We start from the raw sequence: 14,293 nt of genomic DNA, 5'->3' as shown, positions 1-14,293 counted from the left end.
GCCAGGGGTGCAGGCTCCAGGCAGCACTTACCTCAAGCAGCTCCCGGAAGCAGTGGCATGTCCCCACTCCAGCTCCTACGTGGAGGCGCGGCCAGGCGGATCTGCACACTGCCCTGTCCGCAGGCGCTGCCCCTGCAGCTCCCATTGGCCGTGGTTCCTGGCCAATGGGAGCTACGGAACTGGCGCTTGGGGCGGGGGCAGTGTGTGGAGCTCCCGGGCTGCCCCTACATGTAGGAGATGGAGAGGGCACATGCTGCTGCTTCCGGGAGCCGCACGGAGCTACGGCAAGCCCCCAACCCCATTCCCCAGCTGGAGTGCGGGAGCAGGGCAAGCCCCCAATCCCACTCCGGTGGGAGTTTGAGGGCTGGATTAAAAGGTCTGATGGGCCAGACGCAGCCCATAGTTTGCCCATCCCTGCCTTATATACACTGATATTTTAATGAAATTATATTTTTAAGACCAGGCAGCTCCACTAGTTTTAGCAAACATGAAGCTTTCTTGTCTCTCTCTGCCAAGCTAGCACTTTCCACATACATTCCCCTTCTACCCAGCAGACTGATTAGAATGTAACATGAGAAAATAAATAGACTTGTTGCAGCCTGAGTATTCCCTCCCCAGGGACCTGAAGAACCTTCACCCAAACCAAATCAGTGTAACTGCCTTGACTGAGATTAACCAAAGCCTCAATAGAACAAATATCCTTCTCTTTTACCAGGGCATAAAAAGAGCTCAGAGACTTGAACTAAAAGTATCTCACAGGGAACAGCTGATGCTGTTCGTGCAAGAGCACCACTTTGCACCTAAATCTGAGCACTTGTCTGTGGCCTTCTCCTTTTATACCCAGCAGCTGGGCCTGATAGGTCACCACGCCCAACTGCATATACTCCACACCCCTTAACCCTTTCCCTGCCAGCTTTTGCCTGCTGCAGAGTAGACAGGGAAATAGGATTGTCTTGCAGCCAGCAAGATATGGGTGAAGCCCAAGCATCCAGGGCCCTCATACAACCCAGATGCAGTGCCAACTCTCATGATTTAATTGTCAGTCTTGCAATTTGGCATTTTCCTTAAAGCTCCAACTGTTGGAGTCATTTTATTTTGTGAGAATCTCAGTTTCATTTTTAAAAATAACATGTTTCTAGCCCTCATGACGATGAAGAAAAATTTGAAAATATGACCTGCATGTATGCCAAAGGCTCAAAAACCAAAAGGCAAATAAAATGAACCCAAAATGAATATCTTTTAATGCTTGGTGATTTTGGAGGGTTGGCAATACTGTCCACTCCAGTCCCAAACTATAGATAGGGTGTCACTTTTTTCTCTCCTTTAGTTTTAAGGCTCCTTTACAGGAGGGCTACAGCATTGTTTTTATTCTGGTTGTTAGAGCAGTACTGTAGCTACCACTGTTTGTCAAAACGAGAAAAGAAAATGAAGATCTGCCGTATTGCACAATCAGTGTGATTAGCCATTCAAGAAAAGTCCAGCTCGCATGCTTTAAACATAAAACAAGAAGGTGATGCTGGCTACCAAGTAAGGCAGGAGCACACTCAAGCAGTGTGTACTTTAAATAAGAGCAGAGAGGAAGGATGGTCCATGATGGTACTAGCCTCAGACTTGAGAGACCTTGGTTCAATTCCCTATTCTTCCACAGACTTCCTGTCTGATGTTGGGTGTGTCTCTCTGAGCCTGTTCCTCTGTAAAATGGAACACTAGTACTTCCCCGCCTCATGGGGGTGCTGTGAAATAAAAAAAGTAAAGATTGTGAGAAGCTTGGCTGCAACTGTGAGGGGGATTGTGCAAGTCCCATAGAGAGAAAATACAACCTGTGGTGATTTAATGAAGTTACTGAATCAAGTGCTGCATGTTCCAGTACAATGTGAAACTGTTTAAAGAAGAGCGAGATTATTAAAAGGGTAAAGACTTGTTTCAAGTACTGCAAAAACTCAGTGCTTCAAGGAGTGAAAAAATAGTGTAAAGAGTCTGGTTAGCCAGGCACACATCACTCACTGATTACAGAACACTTTCTGATGGGTTCAATGGCAGAAAAGGGAGAGAGATGAGTAATGGGACTGAAAGGGCAGATATGTGCTTTCGATGGCAGAGAAGACAGAATTTAGAAAGCATATGCTGTGATTTACACATCTAATACAGGACGAGACTGTGACAAACAGCAAAAGAGTGAAATATTGTTTGAGTTTGTAGTGACCACTTGAATTCTGCCCCCCACTGTTTCCAAAAAACATAGGTGTTAAAGTACAGGCAGGGGGGAAGAGAGTGTAAGGAGGGCTGATGGGAGTGGGAAATGTTTGGGCTTGCACTATTTATCTCTTTGAAGTGTGGGTAGGAGTAGGAGTCACTGAGGACATTTGAGAACCATGCGTAACTGCCTAACTCTTACAGTGAAACCTTCTCCTCTCAGCCCTGTTTGGTTTCATAAATGACCATTTCATTATGTACATAGCTACAAGAAGACAGCTTCCTACTACAACATCTCAAACAGAATAAATTGGTACCTGTCTATCTAAGCATTTATACTACACTTATCACCATTGCACAGCCTTACAAAATTTCCATAAAAATGCACAATATATTCCTGCCTTCCTTTTACCAGACTGATTGATGATGATGAAAGGATTTTGCATAGCTGCCATAGTATCTGAGTGCCCCATATATTGGGTCAAATTGTGCCCTCAGTGACTTCTAACTGAACTCAATAAGGTTGCTCCAGAGTCACATCAGTGTAAATAAGGGCCCAAGGTTTTCAATCATAACCAGTGATGTCATGACAATATTTTAACAAGGGACTCCTACAAAGTTTTTCCTATTTATCCTGTGATAAATCCTATGTACCCAAGGACTGGTTAATCTAGTCATTTGTTTTACAGTTTAAACAAATATTTTCTCATAACCTCCAGGAAGGAGGGAAGCTGCACCACTTGACAAACAACCTTATAAGTTCACTGAAAGTGTTTATTGTTTGCACTTGAAAAATATATCAACCATATTCAGAGAATAGCAGGGTTCAGCTTGTGGAATTTGAAAATGTGTGTGTGTGTGTGTTGCGTGTGTGTATTAGACCTTGGACAGTGAGAGAAGTAGTATTTTATCCTGTGAAACTGTTTGGAAAACTCATCACACATAGTACATCTGGGTGCTTTCCAAAGATAAATAATGTGCCGTGATAAATCATTTTCTTGAAATGCAAATGCAGACAGATATTAAGGCATTATACAACTGCAGGCCTGAGTTTAACTAAGGGGCTGCTGGGGTTATCAATCTAGCATATGTCCATTGGAGGGTTCATGAATATTCTTTTCCAGGAATAAAAAGCTCTTCTAAGCTGGCAACATGGCCCATTGGATAGAGCACTAGACTGGGATCTAAGGCTACATCTACACAGCATTTTGGAGCCCCCAAGAATGAGCCTACCAGCCTGGTTCGAGACACTTGTGCTACCAGGGCTCACACTAATGCTCTAAAATAGCTGTGTAGATGTTCCTTTGAAGTTGCAACTAGGACTGGACCTCAGGCTCTGAAGCCTGCCCCCCTCCCTAGGCTTCTGACCCCAAACTTCAGCCAGAGACACAACTTCAAAGTACTGCCTATGCAGATATTTTAAGAGCAGTAGCATGAGCACTACTAACCTGAGTCTGTCAACCTGATCTGAGAAACTTGCTTCCATGGGCTCCAAAACTCTGTGTAGACACACCCTGAGAGACTTGGATTCTCTTCTCAGTTCTGCCACTGACCTCCTGGGTGATGCTACGCCAGCCACCTTACCTCCCTGTGCTTGTTTCCTTTCCCAGCCTTTATCTATATAGATGACAAGCTTTTTATGGCAGGGACCGTCTCTTAGTAAAAGTTTATACAGAACCTAGCACAATAGGGCCCTGATCTCAGTTGAAGCCTCTGTCTAATAAAACCAACAACCTGCTGGTTAGATATAGAATGGGAAATGTTAAGAAGCTGCAATAAAGTGACCATCTTGGCTCCTGTGGAAAGTCTGGTATAGAATAAACAGCAATTGTGAACCATAAAAAGGTAAGTTCAGGAGTGGGGGGATTCAGCTAGTGGTAACACAGTTCCATGCTGCCAGGAGGTGAAGACCCATCCAAACTTGGGTCTAGAGCTTCCTTGAACTGGGGATTCAGGGGGTCGAGTTTGTGAGGCACAGCACAGAAGACACAGGCCAGGAGGAGGCTAGAAAGGTGGCTTTAAGCCACTTTTTCCCCTCTAGGATTCTGAGCTGCTCCAGGAGTTAGCACAGCAGCTTCCCTCCAGCTGCTTGTTTTCCAGAGCACTCAGCCATTCTCACTCACACTCCGGCCATGTCTCCACTACCCTTGTGTCCTCCCCCATTCCCTTGCATATCCCAGTGCTAGGGGGTGCACATGCTGGGGGACATGTATGTGCACATGTGCGCCAGCCCTACATTACCCCTCTGCTGGGGGGATTTCCCCAGGACACCATTCTGCCCCATTATGCTTCCCTGGAGGCAAACAGAGGTTGTAATAGAGGACAGCATCTGACCCCCAGAATGTACAGGGTTGAGAGACTGTATCCCTTGCTTCCTCTATATGCCCTCCCGCACAAGAAGGGTGATTACTTGTTAACACCTTGTGTTTAACTGGGGAGTTCATGCGTCTTTGCCACAGTCCAGTGGGTTTCTCTTTGGGACAGGATGATCTAACTAAAGTCTGTATTTTGACATCAAAAAGTCTGAGATTACATTCCAGTGAAATTAAGCACTTAATGTGGCTACAGTGCAGTCTAATGTATGTGATGAAGCATATCCCTAAAGATGATCCAATGAGATGCCAGCCTGATTATTTTTGACAAGGGACAAGAAAACATAAGTAGCCTTGGGGATAATTTCTGGCTTCATCTACACCAGGAAATGACAGAGAATTTAACTTTTGAGTTAATTTACAATGGAATTTACTTAGGAGAAGTGTGTAAGTATGCACAAATATTCCCCCCAAAATTCATCCAGCAACATTAAGGGGGGAAAAGAGAAAGAGAGGTTAAGTGAATTGATAATATGCTACTTTGTACTTTTAGAGCACGTTCCACCTAAAGATCTCAACGTGCTTTACAAACATTAATGAAATTCACAACACCCCTCGGAGGTACCAGTAGGAATATATCATAACCATTTATAGATGAGGAAACTGAAACACAAGGATGAAGTTTTTTGCCCAAGGTCAAAGAGTAGATCAGTGGCAGAGCCCAGAATACAACCCAAAATTCATGGCTCCCAGTTCTGTTCTTTGACATGTAAGCTCGTGATCTGAACATTTGTAGAATCTGATATGCCTGTTTAAATACAAATATTTCCCCTGTATTTTATAATTTTATAATTTCCCTAGAAAATGAAAACTTTTAGGAGAAATACACACACACACACACACACACACACTAGAATTTTCCGTGTGCTTATCCTTTAAAGAAAAATTCTGGAGCTATGGTGAAACCAGTCCTCAGGGTAATAACATTTGGCACAGTTCTCAAAAACAATGTAAAAAAAAACATTAGTTCAATTCATCTAATGTGACTAATTAATTTAGTCACACAATTTACTGGTAATGTTTTTTTCCCCGTTTGCTATCTTTTTTCTTGAAAACAGATACCATTGGGTTTAATCTTAAATTAAAATTTGAAATGTGCTTGTGTCAGACAAGGAAAAAATAGTACTTGCAGCAACTTTTTCACTTGTTAGTCACCCTGCATAAAGATGCACTCACACTTCCACTTGTGTGAACTTCCCAAGGACTGGCAGAATAACAAAAGATGTACAGGAAGAGAGAAAACACAGACACAAACACACTTATACAGAGAGTCAGAATCTCATTTTTCCTAATGGATTTCTTATGTTAGGTATCACTTCTAGGTTATCACAGCACTGTGCCCTTAACATTTATAGCACCGTGGGTTTAAGGTCTTTAGACACATAAATGAATCATACTCCTGTTAGCCGTATTTTACAGATGATGGAAAAGAAGGCACAAGAAAGAGCAGGTCGGCATTTTGGAAAGTAGCCTCTAATTTTCGCAACCTCAAGCGTTGCATTCCCAACTTGAGACAACTATGGCATGATTTTCAGAGGTGCTGAACACACTGAGTTTAGTTATAGCTGCAGGTGCTCATCATCTTTGACAATTGGGCCTTGGTATCAAAACCAGAAGCACTCAAAATTAGAGGCTAAGGCCCTCACTCAGCAGTATTTAGGAAGGAATTTTCAAAGGAGCTTGAAGAGTTGTTATTCCCAGGGGGTTTGGATATCTAACACCTTAGGGTTCTTTGAAAATCCCAGCCTTAATTTTACACATGTGTTAAATCCATCCCTGCTGTGCAAAAATTTAAGCATGTGACTAAATGCTTTGCTGAACTGGGGCATAAGTGACTTGCAGAAGATGATTACCAAAATGGTGCTGAACATGGTTTTTGGTCTACACTTGCAGTTAGACCAGGGGTCTCAAACACGCGGCCCATGGGCCGCATGCGGCCCGCAGAGCTCTTCCCTGCGGCCTGCCAAGCTCCCTACACCCCTCCCCCCCAGTTATTTTCTGTCACTGCCAAACTCCCCTCACCCCCCCACACCCCGAGTTATTTTCTGTGGCAGCTAAGCTCCCCCTGCGCTGCTCCCCAATATTTGGGGCCGGGTCTCTCCCCCGGTCCCGCCTGCAGCCCCCACGCACATCCCCCGAGTGTCCCCCGGCCTCACTTGCTGCCCCTTCGCTGCCCCGGAGCCTGCAGCTCACGCTCTGCTTTGCCGGCTTCTGGCATCACTTGCTGCCGCAGGATCCTGACTAGGGTCAGTGCAGGCTGCCCTTCCCCTGCCCTAGTCCTGAGCCTCTCCAATGCCCCAAGCCTCTCATCCCCAGCCCCACAGCCCTCACCCCTGCAACCCCTCCTATCCCAAAACTCCATCCCAGAACCTGCACCCCCACTCCCTGCCCCAGCCTGGAGCCTGCACCCAGCACCCAAACTCCATTCCAGAGCCTGCACCTCCACCCCCTGCCCCAGCCCGGAGCCTGCACCCAGCACCCAAACTCCATCCCAGAGCCTGCACCCCCACCCCCTGCCCCAGCCCGGAGCCTGCACCCAGCACCCAAACTCCATCCCAGAGCCTGCACCTCCACCCCCTGCCCCAGCCCGGAGCCTGCACCCAGCACCCAAACTCCATTCCAGAGCCTGCACCCCCACCCCCTGCCCCAGCCCGGAGCCTGCACCCAGCACCCAAACTCCATCCCAGAGTCTGCACCCCAGACCCCTTTCCCCATCCAAACTCCCTCCCAGAGCCTTAGGCAGTGGGGCAGAGTTTGGGGGGGGGCAGATTTTGGGCACCACCAAAATTTCTACAAACCTGCCACCCCTGGAAGAGGCAGAGCAGGGGTGGAGTAGTGGTGCAGCCCAATGCAGTGGGGGGGGGGCTTTACTAAGTGTATATATATTATTAAAACTGCTTGGAGGAGGAGGTGGAGAAGAGACGGGACAGGGGCAGGGCCTCATGGAAGGGGTGAGGTGGGGTGGGGGCGGGGCCAGGGGCAGCGAGGCGGGGTGTCAGTGATGCGGCCCTTGGGCCAATGCACTAGTCCTCATGTGGCCCTCGCGGTCATTTGAGTTTGAGACCCCTGAGTTAGACCATGTTCAGCCCTGGTTCATTAATAACATGCATTGCCAGCAATGAGGAATTTTTCTAGTGTGGAGCAGTAAGAAGCATTGCTGTTTTGCTATTTTCACTATTTTTGAGTCCTCCCCTAAGAAAGTAACTAATGCATTAACTTTTTAGCAATGGGCAGATAAGCAGATCAAGAAAATTCACATAATTTCATGTTTGAGGATTTGAGGTTTCCACAAATATTCAGTTTATACAAGTAGCAACTGTAAATGAAAGAGCCCCTTTATAGCCTAGCAGGATTCTTCAATCTACTCTGAAGTTTCTCATTGCATTCATAGGCCCCTTATTGGCCCAATCCTGTTCCCAGTGAAATCAACTGCAACGTTTCCATTAAGTTGAATGGGAGTAGGATCCAGTAGTATGTCCCTTTCAGGTAAAGATTTTGCCAGACTATGAATATGCAAGCAGTTTGGGATGAATGCGGTTGTCAAGTACCTGAACAGGGTTTCCGGATGTCTCAGCTGAATCAGCTGTTCAAGTCATTTTCTCCAAATATTGAAATATTGGATAAGGCCGTATTATTTTGCTTTTTCTGTGCAATAAATTCCCACATGTGAAAAACTGCAACAATTAAATCAAAGCAAGAATTATTTCTTGTTTGTAACTAGTATTGGATATATTCCTTTAGTCAGAGCTTGATCAATTAAAAATAGCCCACAGAACTTCACACTGTGGCCTCAACACATTCTTTAACCCTTCAGTCCAGGGGTGGCCAACCTGTGGCTCCGGAGCCACATGCGGCTCTTCAGAAGTTAATATGTGGCTTCTAGTATAGGCACCGACTCTGGGGCCAACTTTCCAATGTGCCAGGAGGTGTTCACTGCTCAACCCCTGGCTCTGCCACAGGCCCTGCCCCCACTCCACCACTTCCCACGCCCTCCCCTGAGTGTGCCATGCCCTCACTCCTCCCCCCAGAGCCTCCTGCACGCCACGAAATAGCTGATCAGGAGGTGCAGGGAGGGAGGGGGAGGGGCTGATTGACAGGGACTGCCGGTGGGCAGGAGGCGCTGGGAGCAGGGGGGGAGTTAATGGGGGGACTGCTGACGTATTACTGTGGCTCTTTGGCAATGTACATTGGTAAATTCTGGCTCCTTCTCAGGCTCAGGTTGGCCACCCTACTTTAGTCCCACTAGAGTGGAATAGTCAGAAATCACCTACGTGTATCACCCCCAACTGCTACAACACTTTCTTTTCAAACCACCTGCAGTTTCTTTGCCCAAGACACACCTTTTCTTCTCCCCACTACCATTGCCAGCTGGCTGACCCCTCTGCCTTTGTCTACAGCTGGCAGGCAACTGCAACTCCACCCCCAGGCCAACTGGCACAGCAGCAGCTGGTAAATATGTGTTGACTACCCAATTAATCCTCAAATTCCCCACGCTCACCAGACTACTGCTGTTCCCTCAGGCAGCTGCTTTTCCTAAATAGCACTGCGCTGGCCATTCAGTCCTAGGCCTCAGGAGCCTGTTAGTTAATATTGTTCTGCCCTTTTCCTTCTGCCTCAGCCTAATGAAGGATACATCACAGCTCTCTGCATCGCCGCCATCCTTCAGCAGAAGGTGCTTTTTTGACAACTTGAGAGCAAATGCTTTGACCAAACTCATGAGAATAAGTAACTGACTTAGAAAGGCTTCAAAGTGTTATTGCAGTGATGTACTAAGGAGTACTCCCAGGATTTAGGAGCGCTATAGTAAAATACTGCCTTCAAACAGAAAGGAAGGTTGGGCTCTCGTGCGGAGACCATTGCCCTGCTAAATAACCCCTGCTAGAGATAGCTTATCCCTAGGATTCAAGCAAATGCTTCTGAAGAGTAAATTGGTTTCCTCTAGAATGGACCAGATCACACAAAACGACAAATATAAATAAAAAGGTGCCAAAGGGAGGATGTCCCCATGAGCAGGAGCGGTGCCAGGGTTTTTGGCGCCCTACGCAGGGGTCCTTCCGCGCTCCCGGTTGTCGTCAGCAATTCTGCGGCGGGGGGGTCCTTCTGCGCTCCTGGTCTTTGGGGCACTTCAGCGGCGGGTCCCGGAGCGAGTGAAGGACCCGCCGCCGAATTGCCGCTGAAGACCCAGAGCGCGGAAGGACCCCCCGCCGCCGAATTGCCACCCCCCCAAATCCTGGTGCCCTAGGCAACCGCCTAGGTTGCTTAAATGGAAGCACCAGCCCTGCCCATGGGGCCTACAAAGTATTCATTCCCACCCTGTCTCCAAATTACACAAATTGAGCAATGCATGGAGCCCTCAGGATCCTCAGTATATTCTTCAGGAAAAAAGTATAAATATTTCTAGCAAATTAGCATAAGTGTGACAACTGATGTTGCTGATGACCCCAAAGAAACTCTGAATAATTTTGACCAATTCACTATTTTATAACCAGCTCCAGTTATGAGTGAGAAATCAGTTTTGTTCAAATGGGAAGACAACAAATTCTCCAGTCAATCGCCTCTCCTCTCTGTGCAAAACATCTGGAGTATACCAAAGCAGCTGTTTAATGGCCTGAGCCAAAGACCACTGAAGTCACTGGAGTCTTTCCATTGACTTTAGTGGGCACTGGATCAGGCCCTAACTGTACACACCAGTTTGAGATGAAAAGGATATGCCAGATTCCAATGAAACTCTTGGTGTATGCTGGTAAACTGAACTGATGAGCTGCTTACCACTATTAGCACACATCTAGATATTTATGCAACACTCCACTTTCTCATTTATAAGTGACATCTTACATGTTACTAAACCTTATATAGGAACTCCAAGAGTAGTTACAGAAAGCCTTTAGAATTGTATCTGAAATAAACCACAGCTGGAAAAATGCACACTTCTCCCAAGCTGAAATGTCATTGATGGTAGTTTTAGTTGCTAGTTGCACATAATAAATAAATAATCTTGTAAACATTGAGTAAAAATTACATTAAAGTCAGAACTGAAACCTTCTAAGGGCTTGTCTTTCCATCCTGCTGTATTCTTAACTATTTTCCTGCTCAGCATCACAGTCCTTTATCTAGGAAACCTCTTTAAAAAGGTTAAAACAATACACTGTTTATATTTCTAGTGACCTTTGTCTTGCCTCTTTTTCCTGGCCAAGAGATATCCTGTTAGGGAAATAGCTAATTACCGTCTCTTGAATTTGGAAAATGGCTACAATGGGACATTTGGGATTGTGTTATCTACTTCCTGTTTAAGCACTTGTCTCTTGGAACAGATGGAGATCTAAGTAAAGGCTCTGTAGAAGCATTTTTACCCTCTTCCCTTCCTTATTTTGATTCCCATTCCTCTCAGGTCTGATGTGATTTTAAGTATAGGACTGATTCCAAGTCTGAGATCTTTCCCACCTCCTCTCTCTCCATTTTACAGATTGATGACTTGAAAACATGGTATTACAGCTGTATCTTCTTACAAATCTTATTTCAAAAGCAGTTGCTAAACTGTCTCTATAGACACAAGTGTCCTCACATGAACTGAGTAAAAATTGAATAGATACACTATTAGTTTTGGAGGGTCGCAAAAATCTTGACATTAACCCATACTGAGGGGTTAGAGATGAGGATAGAGCTGAGTGGGATCCAGATTTTCCATTTTGCAGGAAATTCCACAACTTCAAAACAATTTTAAAAAACAACCTTCTGTTCCCAGTTGGAACAGAAACAAAATTCTTTAAATTTCCTGTGAAGTAAAATTCCAAGAAAATTCATTTTGGGTCTATCAAAGCATTTTATTTTGATAAAATCAAAACACAACATTCTGATTTTGACCTTTAAAACTTAAAAAAAAATCTAAAAACAGTTAATTTATTTTCAAAAGGTCCGTTTGAAATGAAAAAGCAAAACATTCTGTTCCTAAAATGTCAAGACACTTTGCTTCATTCGTTTTCTAAACAAAATGTTGAAATGGACACTCTTAAAAATGTTTTGATTTTGTAAAAAACATTTTTAATCAAGAAACCATTTCAACGAAAAATTTCCAAACAGCTCTAAATGATGAACTCGAGTACTCATCTGACACCAAATATAAGCTTCTATTTTTAATTGGAGGCAGAATTAAAAGTACCTTTCAGTTTTCATGATACAGAGTATTGATCCAGAAAGGCAATATCATGACAATCTCGCAATGCATAGCAAAAGGCACTGTGAAATCTCACAAACAGCACAAGGTATGCTGCTTCCAGTGCAGAAGAACTCGAGTGTGGGAGGCAATTACATTGCTCTTTCTAAATGGGTGACTCAGTGTATGTTGCCTGCCAGCATTACTCCAGGCAGGAAAATGATTTCCTCTTGGCATACTTTCTCGTTGGTACCAAGATAGCCCTAAAAATGTATAACTGAGAGTGTGTTTCTAATCTGAAGAGTTACTATGTAAGAATGGCACTTTCTAACAAACAAGAGCTGCTCCCTTTGTATATTCTGAAAGTATCTGCTTAGTGCTTAGTGCTTACTTTAATGGCAAAAATTAGTTTTAGTAAATTATTTTTTTAAAGTCTCCCAGTTTAAATGATATTAAGGCCTTGATCCTGAAAATCTCTGCAGTGCATAGTAGAGAGTACAAGATTGCTGAGCTCCCTCAAAAGTGTGAATGAAGGTTACACATGCGCACGAATAAGATTAGCAAAAGGAACGAGGAGTACTTGTGGCACCTCAGAGACTAACAAATTTATTTGGGCATAAGCGTGGGCTAAAACCCACTTCATCAGATGCATGCAGTGGAAGATACAGTAGGAAGATATATATATACAGAGAACATGAAAAAATGGGTATTGCCATAACAACTCTAAGCAGACTAATTGATTAAGGTGGGTTATTATCAGCAGGAGAAAAAAAACTTTTGTAGTGATAATCAGGATGGCCCATTTCAAACAGTTGACAAGAAGGTGTGAGTAACAGTAGAGGAGAAATTAGCATGGGGAAATAGTTTTTACTTTGTGTAATGACCCATCCACTCCCAGTCCTTATTCAAGCCTAATTTAAAGCGTTCTTAAAACTACAATACCCACCTGCTGAAGTTCTTCTTTTAAGAACCTGATTGATTTTTAGTGTCCAAAAAACCAAAGGGTTTGGTCTGGGCTCACTTTGTTAACCTATTAGTTAGTATATTATTCTCAAGCCTCTCCAGGAAAGGGGGTGAAGAGGCGTGGGGGGATATTTTGGGGAAATAGGGACTCCAAGTGGTCCTTTTCCTGAATCTTTGTCTAAATCACTTGGTGCTGGCAGCAATACCGTCCAAGGATAAGGAAAGGATTTGTGCCTTGGGGAAGTTTTTAACCTAGGCTGGTACTTATAAGCTTAGGGAGTCTTTCATGCGGGTCACCACATCTGTACCCCAGAGTTCAGAGTGGGGAGGAAACCCTGACAGGGTCCAAAAACAACAGTCTCTTTCATTACACAACCTTGATGCACCCCCCAAAGCAGGTCCATCTTGTGCTCTTTAATTAAAGACTATCATAATTCATATACACAAGGGGGCAGAATTAAGGTTGCCCAGGCACTGGCAATCTTAATTCTGTCATCTCCTAATTTTTCTCTGCTTGACTTTGCAACATTAATAATGTTCTTTGAATATAGTTTTTTGTGCTTAATTTCCTAGGCTTTAAAAAAGCAAACTAAAAAAAACCCAGACATTCCATTATAAAACAATTTATTGACATCCATGTGGGTCATCAGCAGAGTTGGAAATTTTAGATCCACTACACAGACTTCTGCCAATTGAGCTAACAGAGTAACTGGTAGCAATAGTAGGTTGTCATCTCCTATGTGGACCACCACTAGCCAGGGAAGAGACACAAACTTTGCCAATGGGTTTCACAGATATTTGCTGACAGCAGAAGAATAGTGAGACTCAGGAATCTTGGATTTCATTCCAGTCTCTGGGGGAGGGGAAGTGGGGGTGTGTGCTCTAGTGGACACAGCGCCTTCTGCCTGTTCTCCCAAACTTGACTACTTCTGCCCTGTTCCTGTCTCTTCCCCACCCTGACTCTTCATCCCATCCCATTCTTCTGACCTAACCAGGCCTAGTCTTTAATCCTCAGGTTCTCCTCCTAGACTCAGTTTCCTTGACCAGCCAGTTCCAGTGATCCCCTTGCACCCCGATTTTTTGTCAGCTCTCTCCCCGCTTCCCCCATCCACTGGTTCCCAGTCCCAATCTCCCCCCAGATCTATGTCCAATCTCAATATCCCACACCAGTTTCCTACCCTGGCTCCCTGCCCTGCCTGTCCCAGTCTCCCTGGCTTCAGGTCCCCCCCAATTCTCCCAGTCTCAGTTTGTCCACACCCCAGTTTCATGCTCCTTGTCCTAATCTACTCCCACAACACACACCCCATCAGGTCTGACTCTTGTTCCCTGTGCATTTGAATGAGGCAGCTTCCCTCTCTGCATTGCCTGGGTGTCAGCTGGGGAAACACTGACAGCACAGTAGAGACAGGTTCCTGCTTTCAGTTTCAGTCCCCAGACCCAAATACAGTGCTCCCAGAGCTGCAGGGTCAGGGAGAATCCTGCTTACCCCAGAGCTCGAGCATGCCCAGTGCGGACAGAATCTTCAATGAATTTAGCTTTTAATCTCTAGCAAGTGTCTAGTGAACACGTGCAAACTGATTTTTCAAAGCCTTATAACTGGGCTAAATTTTGGCAG

The sequence above is a fragment of the Trachemys scripta genome, chromosome 4 (assembly GCF_013100865.1).
Source record: "Trachemys scripta elegans isolate TJP31775 chromosome 4, CAS_Tse_1.0, whole genome shotgun sequence".
In the NCBI taxonomy this organism is placed as follows: domain Eukaryota; kingdom Metazoa; phylum Chordata; order Testudines; family Emydidae; genus Trachemys; species Trachemys scripta.
Note: the sequence above shows the minus strand (reverse complement) of the source record.